General features: G+C 38.9%; 1 protein-coding gene across 1 annotated transcript in view; it reads right to left on the bottom strand.

The window, feature by feature from the left end:
- LOC121517511 (probable G-protein coupled receptor 153) overlaps window positions 1-9,198 on the bottom strand; it is a 76,674-nt gene extending 67,476 nt beyond the window's left edge. Inside the window, exon 1 of the mRNA XM_041799336.1 lies at window positions 8,822-9,198. The gene's annotated coding sequence lies outside the window, so the exon portion shown is untranslated. The remainder of the gene's footprint in view (window positions 1-8,821) is intronic.
- Between the last annotated feature and the right edge of the window lie 3,693 nt (window positions 9,199-12,891).

Here is a 12,891-nt window from a genome sequence, read left to right as displayed (position 1 = left end):
AGTTCTTTTATATGAACGATAAGAGCCTGATCATATTTTTTATAACTATTATTTTTAGTAGTATTATTATTGGTATTATCATTTGTATATTGGTTGTGTGTGTCTGTGTGTTATTTGATTGACTAGTAGGGATGATCTTTTATCCTCTACCACAGGCACACCATGCATTAAGGACTCGTGTTACAAAGACAAGATCTTAAGTTTTAGTAATTTTATAAATTTTCACAATTTAAAGTTTGTGTTTAAATGCTTAAATGGACTTGCTCCTCCACCTTTCTGCACATATATAAGGATACTACAGAGCTGCAGCAGATCCACCAGAGCAACATCAAATGGAAACTGTGTCATTTCATTTTGCAAAATATCATTTGCTTAGACTGCACTCTCTGTGAAAGGGGTGAAATTCTGGAATTCTCTACCTGAACACCTGAAATGTATCACAAACTTCACCACCTTTAAGAGAGCTAACAAATCCTGGTTATTTCACAACAGAGCTGCTCTCATGTTTGATTTTCTGTAACACAGTCACTTTTTAATGTGTTTTTTACCGTCTCTATTGTACCCGGTCATTTTTTTCCCTTTTTAATCAACTGTTTTAGCTTTTTATTCTTACAAAAGCCCTTCTAGGGAGGGGTGTTGCAAATTAGCATTTACTACAAACACTATGATACTTGCATGGGATGCCTGTTCTCAGTTGTCTGTGTTTATTGTTTCTGTCCCTATTAAATAAGCCTTAAATAAATAAATAAATAAATAAATAAATAAATAAATGTTTGATGGTGTAGCATTAATGTTTTCTGTCAGTTGTATCATACATCCCAGCCAGTGAGCAGATTTCATCTGACCCACAAGGTGTTCTGGGTAGACAGTAGATTTTGAAAAATTACATGATATTTTCATCAATTTTAAAAATTGAGCATAGCTGGGGCAAAATACCTGCCCAAATATCAATCATATGTTATAAAATTGCTAAAAGTGGCAGGTCAAATGGACCGAAGCTGGTACCTGAATGAAGAGCTGTTTGGGAGCCGAAAGAGACAGCTCTTTTTGCTTAGCCAAGCCAAATGAGCCAGATCACTGAAAATAGCAGAAATTCTCATCAATATTTAGCTGAAGCTAAACTAATCCTGCTGAAGCAGGATGCTGCTACGATCCCGTCATTTTGTCTGGCTTACCAGATGTTTACTAACCTTTACCATCAAGTTGTCAGTTCTAAAAGTAACAAGTGATTGAAATTCTCTGTAACTGTAACGACGTTATGAGATTGAGGTCTTGTCTACACAGAGACGGAAACCATGTTTTTTTTTTTGTTTTGAAAGCATTTGCCACAGAAATGCATCCAAAAGAGAGAAGAAATTACTGAGCATACGTGTAATCTATTATAATATTTCTGCAGTGGATCTAAGAACATCTGGTGCATGCTGTTCTCCATGACCATTTGTTGTTCGCAGTAGTGGTAAAGAAGCATCAGATTTTGCTGTAAAAGCCAGAATAAACTCAGTAGCTTCGGCAGCACGAACACAACCCTGTAATCCACCGTTGTTGTTTCTGCTGGATCGATGCATGCGGCTGAAGTGGGCTATTCTAAGTATGACGTAATAGTTTCAAGAAAGATGCGGCTGGCTGTGCACACAGAGACGAAACGGTAAACGTATACAGATTTGTTCACTCTGGAACCCGGTTTCAAATAATAGCGTTTATGGCCTCACAAACGCTGTTTCTGTGTGGATGAAATGCCGATATGACAAAAAATGTATACTCCTAAATTCATGTGTGTGTGGATGGAGGCTGAATCTGAATCCAATTCCCTGTAGCATGAGAGCTTGTGTGTGCTTCTGCATGTGTCTCTGTTATGTATTCCTGAATAAGGCTGCACAGAGGAGAGCTTGGGAACAAACAGTCACAAAGCCTTCTGTCTCTCAACCCCCTTTATATTTGTATTTTATTTGAACATATAGCAAATAACCTGTTAAATGAACATGCTGCACGACCATGCTCAGTGGATATGCCCATCTTTCTAATGCATCCTCTATCAGGAACACACTGTGCAAGAGTTTAGACTTTGAAGGAGGTTTGAAGGCACAGTCGTTTTTTGCATTAACAAGATGGAAATGTGCCAACTTTGCACCTGGGCGTAAAAATTATAACTGCATCAGACATAAAATTGAAAAGCAACCATACATTAAGACTCTGGATATTTAAAGACAGATCAGATGGTTTTTTGGGACAAACAAAGACATTGTCTATATTGCACAGAACACTCCCTGGCAGCATTTCAATAGTGAAGCAATTTACAGTGTGCAGGATTTTTCTTGCAATTTTTGGCAATTAAAAATACAAAATCATAAAGCTTTTTCAGTTACCTTTTTTTCATGCTAAGTCACTTAAGTATGTCTTTTTATTTATTTAAGTTTTTGAAATAGACATATTTGCACCATTAGTTATAAGCACATTATCTTTCCATCAGTCATTAACAATTTACTTTGAATAGACTTGATGATGTCAGAGCTTCTTTTATTAAGTATCACTGATTAAACAGCCATCAAATTAGAAATAGAATTATAAAACAGTCTCAACCATGTATTCTGCAGAGGCACTGCATGAAATGACAATATATGAGACCATTGTGACTGGGATCACTTCAAGCCAGTATGCATTTTTAGATTTAGCTGACAGTGGTTTTCTTTAGAGCCTGACCAATTTATCGGCAGGCTGATTAATTGGGCCGATTATAGCGTTTCACAGATTAATCCATATCAGCCATTATGTAGCCGATTCACTTTTGTTGGTGCGGGGGTGATTTTGTCTTTCTCTTTTTGCTTCTGTCACTCTGTGTGTATCCGTGTGGATACGTGATTTAAGTGATTTAAGCAATTTAAGTCCTACTTAACCAGCTAAAATTAATCTGTTGTTAATTTTTTCATTTTTACTTTTATTTTCTGCTTGTATAACTGTATAAAAGCAATATCTAACTCTAGGTCAGGGTATGATTCTGAATATTATAATCATCATGCCTACAATGGAATCACAGCAATAACCATTTTTAACCCCCTCTCGACTACTACTTCTACTGCTTAATTATACTTTAAGGAAGAAGTAGGCTGATCATTGGCCTGGTCAATTATTGATGCCAACATTTGGCATTTAGCCAATTACTGGTAATGGCAGGGCTTGACATTTACACCCGCCGACTAGCCAAATACTGGTAGATTTCAGCCGTGGCGGGTAACAGCGTGACTCTTAACTAGCCACGATGGCGGGTTGAATTTATCAGTGTTGTAACTAATGCTTCACTCTGACCATGCTTGTCTGTTAGCCGTTATGATTTAGGCTTACAGAGAGGCCGTTCAGCACACAGAGGCTCAAATTTCTTTCTAAAACAACTGAAGGGACTGGTCTCTTCAGTTGTTTGTGCGTTTTTACGCAGCGCCAAGGGCTTTGATGCTGCATGACAAACATATACTGACACACACTTGCACTGACATGCTGGTAATGTAGACTGAAGGCTTCTATCTGTTTAGGGAAAATGTTTCAGAATGTTGGAGGATGAGCTCAGACCTGAACCTTCTCCTTCTGCTTTAAAGCTTCTCTCTGCCCATGGAGGATCAGCGCGTCAGCGCCGTTTGTGTGTGTGTGAGCTCCAGCTGTGTGTCTCTGTTGCTCATGCAAGCCAGGGTGTGTAGTGTGGCTGAACATTGTTTGATTAATACTCCATCTATATTCTTTGTTTGTTAAGGGCGATCTAAATGATAAAACCTCAGCAAATAAGAGCATAATTTTAACATTATTAAAACCTTTGATACGTTTGTATAATGATTTGCCATATATCGGTAATTAACGGATATAAAAGACGAGAGAAACACAGAAACTTTGAATCAGTTCACTGAGGCAGTGAGAAACAGATGCAGGAGGATAAAAGTCTGTAACTGTTTACTTAGGAGTCAAACAGAATTCAACTAACCAGGGATTTTGTTTTTTTGCCTTTTTTTTGCTTCTAATATTAAACAACAGACAGTAGAGTTGTTTAATGTTCTCCAAACGTGATCTTCATGCACAAAATGTAAGTCATCTATTATTTAAACAGATATTCTAATTAATTTTAGACACATATGAAGACATTTCCAACCGTACAGTTTAAAAAGGAATAGAGCAGAGGACAGGAGAAGTTTTACAGTCAACATTCTCTGGTGAGGTTAGTCAGAGTGAAAATTAGGTTCTTTCACATTAGGCCCAGTTGTTTCGAATCGCGCCACAGCGATTCCTCCCCTCCCCCTCCCCCTTGACTTGCTTTCACACTTGCAATATCAAACCGTGCCCGGGTGCACTTGTGTATTTACTCGATCTGAAACAGCAGGTGGCGGTATGCAAGTAGCTGGTTTACAACTCTGCAAAGAAGGGAAAAGAAGAAGAAGCTACCATGGCAACCACTGGGGTCATGACCTGAGTGAAGATTGCTTTTGTTTTGACCCGGCAAAAATTCCATCCAGCAGTCATGGATGATTAAAATCACTTTTTAAGATGCCAGCAACTTTGCTCTTTGTATCTGCACATCTACATGCAGCTCAGAGGATTAAATGGGCTCGTGCTGCACAGATATAGCAGTTTTTGAGGTGACAAGAGACTTTTATTGCCTTTGCACCCCCTCTCACTGACTCCAACTTGTGTTCATCCGTAAGGTGAGTCACAACAGACTCACCTTACGGATAAAATAAATTGCCGTGCTTTGAAAGAAGTTTCGTTTTTACGCTGATGTCATAAAGCTGATATGACACTCTGTCCCGTATCTGAGTGTGGTTGCATTCACCTCTCATCTGAACAGTGCCAGAGTCCACTTGAATCCCGCCCGAGACCACCTCCACAAGTGGGCCCGGTGCCCAGGCGCGGTTTGTTTGCATTCACACTACCAAAACGAACCAGACTTTGGGATCAAGTGCTCTCGGATCTGGGACTGGGCCCCTAGTGTGAAAGCCACCTTAGAGATGTTCATGTAATCTGCTGTAGTTTTTCCTAATAAACAGCCAATTAACAGTATTTTAATATTAGCATAAACTTAATATCATTGAAGAAAATAAAAATCGAAGAGTTTTGACTGCTGTGTCATGCTGTGTACAGGGAGAGGTGCTTTATTAAAAGGAGAGCTGATATTGATCATACTGATGAGGGAAAGTAGAGCACGTGTGTCATATCATACCCTTTGTACCAAATTTGGCATATAGCTCATAGTTTCCAAACACCAAAATTGTGGCTAGTGGAAATACAGAGTGGCTAGTAAGTTTGCAAAACCACTAGCCACCGTGGCTGGTGAGCAAAAAAGTTAATGTCAAGCCATGGGTACCGGCATTTCATTTTACCGGTAGTTTGTGAAAACAATTAATTCAAAAGTGACTTTTGAATTGGTTGTAACTTTGTGATCTATTGAAAGCCAGAGAAACTTAGACTTGGTTTAGATTTACACAAAAAAGTCATTTTTTATTTTTACCTCTCAGGGTACATGTCCAAACTACTGTTGCAAATACACCAATCATTTAATTAATAATTGTGTGTAGCAGTCATTGGAAGTATATGTGCCATATCCTTAGCCTCAAAGCATTATTGCCTGAATCATTTTTTGGCCAAATTGTGATATCTGCCTAACTCTACTCTCCTAATGCTGCTGATTCATTGTGTCTTACTGCCAAAATCCTCAGCCAATCAGAGAGCTTGTTACAGTCCATAATCACAATATTCCTAAATTATCTATTAATCATTATCTATTGAGTCACTTTTATTCGTCATGTAGTCCTTGTTGTGGCTGTTCTTTTTTAAGAAACTCGTACACACATCTGGGTAGAACTTTGACTGTACTGTTACAGTATAAATCAAAAATCCTATGTGTCTGCCAAAATGTGTTTTTTTTTTCTAAAAGAAACTTAAAATATGACTTTGCCAATTATGCTATGAGGCTAACAATATAGTGATAACTCCTCTCCTGTCCTTGTTTTATAATATCATAAATCTTTAGATCATCATTAATCATCCAGAGTTAACAGAATGATTAACCACTATTATTTTTAACAATATGCCTCACTACACATTGTTAGCTTAAAATTACTTCCTTAACAAACAGATCAATAAATTTAGTTAAAATGGTTAGGCCCTAAATTATTTATGTGGTGAAATTATAATTATCTGGTCATACCCCAGCTTATCTTTATCACCATAGTGAGCAGTAGCTGCCTATAAAAATGGGCTGAATTTAACACCTATATTGTGTACATATAAAACCTCTGCGTTATCTTCAAACTTCTGTTCTCCCTCGGTGAAACATTTTTACTATTATCTGTAAAGGAGGATGGGGAAAAACTGACAACTGGCACACCAAGGAGAGGCAGAGTAGCCGAGGTTAAGCGAGGCGAAGTTGCGGAAGCGGAAAGGAAGGCTAAGAGAAAAGCAGCTAAACTGCAAGGGTGCTTGTTGTTAACTATACGTACGCGTAAGCACACAACAGCAATAGAGCAGTTGTGATAAGAAGTACAAAGAGTAAGAAATTGAACAGGAGCTCGTTCAAAGCCATGACGGACGCTCAGAAAAGTCACATAAACAGTATCAAAGAGGAAGTGATACAATATGCTGACCATACGTCAGCATGTCAGCTGTACGGTGGATGGGGACGAGGTGGAACAAACTAAAGCAGAAAAACAGCAATTTTGGAGTTTCATACAAAATCCAGACATAATCATGAAGTTGTTATGGTTCCAGTCTCAAACCAGTATACCCAAGAAGTCCTTTGAGAGGTATGAATGACAACTGGAGCAACAGGGAGGTTTGCAAATCGAGACAGACAGACAGACAGACAGACAGACAGACAGACAGCTCTCCAATTATAGTAGTAAGATAAGATATAGGGTCTGTCACAGACCACAAACTAGCATTCTGTTTAATTATCTTGAGGCTAATTACAAGCATTTTTGTAGCTGAGGAACTGGTCTGTCAAAGAGTAGTTTAATTTTCCATCACAAACGTAACCCTGGAGGCTCTCTTCCTGTTTTTATTAAGCTACCTCCAGCTATGACTGTCGCTGGATCACTGTTAGCCATATGGCAGAGTTTAGAGTTTGTCCTGGAAACAGAAATGACTTCAATGACAAACTAGTCATACTGTAGGATTTTTTATTATAATAATATTACTACTAGTATTATTATTGTTATCATTGTTATTATTCAATGTAAGCCAGTGCAAGGCACTTAAAGTGTTCAGAAGAGATTTTAAGTTGTCAATACCCTTCTCTAATGCAACATTAGCATATTATTCGGTCTCAGCAGACTCTGGACAATGTTTTGTGTGTGAGTGAAAAACAGTAAAGTGTGAACACAGGCTAGCACTGTCATAAAATGACAGAGCCAAATGTGTGACAAACAAAATGTCACATATGCCCTGTGAAACACTGAGATCTGTTGCAAGGCTTTGTGGTGTAGCACCAACTGTCACATGAAGAATACAGCACTTTCTCTGTGCAGTGAATGTGATCATTGGCCACATGGCCTCACTCTCACCTGTGACACCCTCCTTTCCATTTCTACAGTGAATTCTCTATAGGGAGATTTATTTAGAAAGTATTTGGAAGAATGTGAAGATAAATTCCCTACTGATTCTCTGCCATTTTTTTCCATGTAAGATCCGAAATTATTTTCATAACATTTTCCATATTTCAAGCCAAAACTCTGTCCACTCTGACAGCAGTCAATATTCACATAAGGACAGACAAAAACCATACCATCACGAGCAGTCTTCCACAAGCCACAGCAAGAATTCACAGGAGAAAAAAATAGGATTGCAGAAGATGACAATCAATTTAAGCCCTCTCCCAAAAGTGTCCTCAGGACTGATATTGCACTAGATCTAAGAAAACAGAGCCGCCATCTTTATGATCACTGCTGGATACTTTCAAAAGAGAGCTTCTTATGGTTTAAGTTGCCTGTACCTAAAAAAAACTATTAGAATGTGTTTTATGTGTCTTTACTCAACCATTTCATTTTATTTCATAAGATTCCGCTGGGAACTCTTACAAACTGTGTGAATCATGTTATCTAAAACTGTCATTCTTTAATCTAAACTTTGAATTGTTGATTAACTTTGGAAACATGGATTATTCTGTTTAAGTGCACGTCTTAGGAACATCACCAAACGTAAAATTAATGATAGCCCAAACAAGAGCGGTGGGCTAGATGAAAATAAGATGAGAAGAAAGTCATAAAACCAGAATGAAGGGATACACTCATTGAAGAAAAATGGAGGCGCTCAGCTTGTACCCAGCATGTTCGCTAAGATTTGTCAACGCAGAAGACTAAATGTTCTTGTGGCACAAACTGCCTCAAGTAGCCTAAATAACAGTCCAATACCCACATTATTGTATCCGTCTTAATGACTTGTGTGCTCTCTAACCAAGACTATCAGCCCAGTATCTAATCTTGCTAATTTACTGTTATCCCAGCTCTGTGGAGTCACACTTCCTAATACAGCACAGACTGGATGCGAAAGAAGCGTTTTGCACAGTGTCAGCCTACACTTTAACGGGAATCTGTGATAAATGTTCTTATAAGGGCACTTCTTCATTTGCTTTTCTCTTACATATAATTTGACACTAATATGGTACATAAAATGGGTCAACTTCCAAGGTTTGTTAGATGGAATCTTACGCTACATTTCAGCTTTTTTCGTTAAAAAGCTGCTCGTGCTACAGGACACCACCTGTATGGACAAAGCCTTGTTTTGTTAACTAGCTAAATTAGCTTAATGCTGGCTGATTTGACGATATTAAAATCAGCTGAGATTCTCGTCTTACCTTCTACGCATCGACTCCTAGTGGTTCATTGTTCCCGGGAATGAAGACAGTCTCTCGAAGATTGCCATATCAGTTCGGGTCCGTTGGAGAGACTTCCAAGCGTTTACATCCCCAAACTGAACAGCGTCATCGAGTTAAAGGAATGACCTGCGAGATGAAGGGTGAGCCCCGACATGAATCAACACAGCAGGACCCCTTTAGTGTATTTTTGCCTATTGGCTCATGGAGAAGGGGGAAACAACTGATTATCGACGTGTTTGGAAAAATTCTAGATCTTCACTACGAGGCGAGCAATCGCGCGAAAGCAAGAGCGCTAACATATTGCGAGATTTTCGGCAAAGACGAATTCCATCTTCTGTTTCCTGACAATAGTGAGGCGAGCGAGGGATGAGGCATGATTGCAGCGCGCGCTCCCGAGAGTACAAGCTCGTTCACGTTTCAGACGCTCCATGGCCGTGGGAGTGAACCGCAATAAGAAATAATTCATAGAAAAAAGGTCGGCATTGAGACTTGAACGGAACTGCTCTGCATCTTGCACGTTTGCTTTCGATTAAACCTACCGTTTTGCTGCTGAAGCTCAAAAAGGAAAATGAGAGTAGGCAGTCGGCCATATTTTAGGGTCTAGGTTGAGCTGATTAGCTGTAAACTGACTTCACTGAGTTTTGACTAATGGACAGATGGAAATTAAATCCTTGACGTCTTTCACAGCCAAACTAATCATTCAATTTGACTGAGTTTTATTATAACATTTTAATGCGAACTACACTGACCATCTCAAACCCATTGATGCACGATTTTCTTTCATGTCGTTGTTCATTCTTCTGTTAATGGGCCCTTTTCATTGACATTATACGACTTGTTATGTAAGACTCCTCTGGATGATTCTGTAAGAGCAGCTTTTCCTCCCTTAGGGCTTACATTGTACCCAGTGAGAAAACTAATAGGCCCCACAAGAGAGAAGCGGCGCAGAGAGGTCCCTTGGTTTTTTGCTTCTATATTAAGAATTATTTTTATTTGGTTGATGGTCTGATGAGCTGTGTACACTCTCAGCTTCCCATTCATTAAACAGGCACACACATGGCACTCAGGAGCTACCCATGCAGCACTACACAGCTGTGTTCAGTACTGAAGTGCCTTAAAAGAAAAGCTCCTCCAAATGCAGAGGCAGGGTATGAAATTTACCCTTAGCTTCACAGCCGATTGAGTCAATACTTATTTTAGCTACAGTTGCAGCCTTTTCTCTTTATTCACATCTCAAAGAGAGTGCAAAATAAATAGAGATTTGTCCAGTTTGCCTTCAATTTTCTATTCCAAACAGGACCAGATGGTTTACATGATTTACAAACATCTCTATTGCTGCAACTAAGATCTTTTTTGTTTCATTTCATATTCTCATCCTGACACTGTAACTGACCCTACTTTTGTAAGGATATGTTAAAATGAAAATGTACAGCATAAGATGAGCAGAGACACTAATGATGCACAATAAAAGCTTGAAAGATGCAAGCAAGAGAATAAAAGAGAAGTTGAAATTTGTGTGCAGCCCACAGATTTATAAGTAATAGAACACAAGATGGGGGTTTGTGAAGACAAGTGAGTGCAAAGTTTCCCCTGGTGAAATATTTACATTTTTAGCAACTTAAAAGCAAAATACAAACCAGCCTTAATGCACAGCAATGTTTCATTTTACTGTGTGTGGCTTTGCAGGAATTAGCCCTTTTCTGCCTTTGTACTAGAGAGTCTTAAAGGCTACATCATGAAGTCCCCAAGTTAGATGGGACTGTAAATTGGTCGGAGGATGCATGTATCAGCCATCAAGTTACAGATTTATTTATTTATTTATTTATTTTTTCTAAAAAGGGCATTGAATAATTGTGGACTACTAAATAATGGGCTTGCAGCAAATACACCCAGCATATTTCACATTTTATTTAAATGATTTTAGATGGGGCTTGTTGATTAAATGAGCAGATTCCGAGCATTTAAGTGAGTTTGAGTTTGCTGAAAGAAAATCACTGTCCATCTCCAGCTTCTCCTGTGTGATGCTAGGTGGCCTGGAAGTAAAAAGCAACAGAAGGCATTCCCGCCCACTGGCTCTACTGGCAATTGGCTGCCCCCACTCTTACCATCAGCTCTAGCGTCACACAGCACATCACACACACACACACACCCGCACACACACACAAACACAAGCACAGTCATAGAAGCTGTTTAATAGTTAACATTGTTTTGAATGTCCTGCTGATGTGCCCTCTTATGATCTACTTTTCATGTCCTCTAAAGTGTTGCCACCTCTCCTTGTGGGGTTGTGTGTCAGAGGCAGTCTAACTGAGTAGTAGGCACTCCCAGTGAGGTCCCCTGTGAGTGAGGAAAAAGGGAGGTTCCAGGCTAGACAAAAGTGTAGTACATCACCTACTCCTCTGCAAGGAAAGCCCTGCTGGCTCCCAGCCCAGATAACAGGAGAACTAGATGTAGGACTCATCTTTCAACTCTGTGAAGATGTTCCATGAAGCACAAACAAACATTTAAAGAATACATTGACTTGATTAACCTTTGTCTGTTTAAAGCCCACACCTTAGAGCATCTCTATCATCTGCCATTGCACAACAGTAGCATTTCCTCACATGAATATTGACAAACTTATTTCCACAAGTGACCTTGAATTATGATATGCACACGGTTAAGGTTTCTGTGTTGTCTTATGTGTAAGCAAAGCTCAGTCAGAAAATGACTGACAACTGAGACCAAGAGAAAATGCTGAAAGGGTCACCTGGGAGTGAAAGATGAGACTTTCACCAACACCACCTTATTGTTTTATCCTTTATTCAGAGTCCTTAATGGTTATTCTCCTTCACCAGATGATCATTCATCTTTGGAGTCATCTAATCATTTCCTCTTTACTTAGAGGGTCCAGTGGGAGAGCTGCTAGTCCCCTTATTTAGATGTAAAGACATGAGGAGAAATATAAGATCAGATTTTTCTGGTGTCTTAACATTATGCACTGATTGGAAAATACTGTTTGGCATATAATTCCTCTAGTGTCAGTTTCTTCAGCAGATTCCTATAAATGTAAGATTTATGTGTAGCATGGATTCTATATGGGGGGACTAAGTCAGGTTATTTAATTAGATTACGACTGAAAGAGAAACACCCATTTTTTAATGATGTCATCTCTTCCATTTCAAGTCTGTTCTTTCACATAAGTAACCATGGTTACCACATTGTGTGTCTACATATGGAGGCCAGCTGCTATCAGCTGAAATGGCTGTAGACAGTAATGAAATTAATCATATATTTTTTAAAATGTTTTCTGACAATCAGGTATGCCTGTGCTGATAGATGTTTGTGTCAAATTACACTGGAATATTAATTTTCCATGTAAGAAGGATATCATATACCTGTATCGTGTTTTCTCTCCTCTCCCTGTGCTTTCCTTCCCCCACAAAGTGTGATGACTTCCAAGGATTAAAAATAGACGTAAACCCCTGCTGCAGCTTGAGCCTAATTTTATTTTCATGGAGGAAATCAAAAGAACATAAAGAGGGACAAAGAGATTACAATGACAAACTAATAAATCAATTCCTGTCAGTGCAAGAAAATCTAGAAGCCAAGGTACAAAAATGCATTATCTCTGTTCTTGTAGAGCTCTTTCTTTCCCTCTGTCACTCTTTATTTCTCTCTCTCTCTCTCTCATATTTTCATATATATATATATATATATATATATAACGCAATCTAATCATATGGCTAAGTTTGACCACAACTTCCTCCCACAGTCTTCCTGCGCGGATGTTTACGTTCCTGGGGTGAAAAGGTTAAAGGTGGGTCAAACGCAGCCAGCAGTGATGAATGAGGAGACAGACCCAGGTCTGCTTCATGGCAAATTTAGATTTATTAAGCTGTCTAATGGAAGTCTGGATGAAACAAAAGTTGTGTGTACATACTTCGGTGATGAACTGTCTATACGCTGAAGCACAATGATGCTGAAGTACCACCTCCGGGCAAAACACATCTTTTCTAATGTTAGCACAGCCGCTAACAACCATAGACATAATAATATACGTATATAGT

The sequence above is a fragment of the Cheilinus undulatus genome, linkage group 11 (genome assembly GCF_018320785.1).
Source record: "Cheilinus undulatus linkage group 11, ASM1832078v1, whole genome shotgun sequence".
NCBI lineage: Eukaryota > Metazoa > Chordata > Actinopteri > Labriformes > Labridae > Cheilinus > Cheilinus undulatus.
Note: the sequence above shows the minus strand (reverse complement) of the source record. Positions and strands in the feature narration are given on the sequence as shown.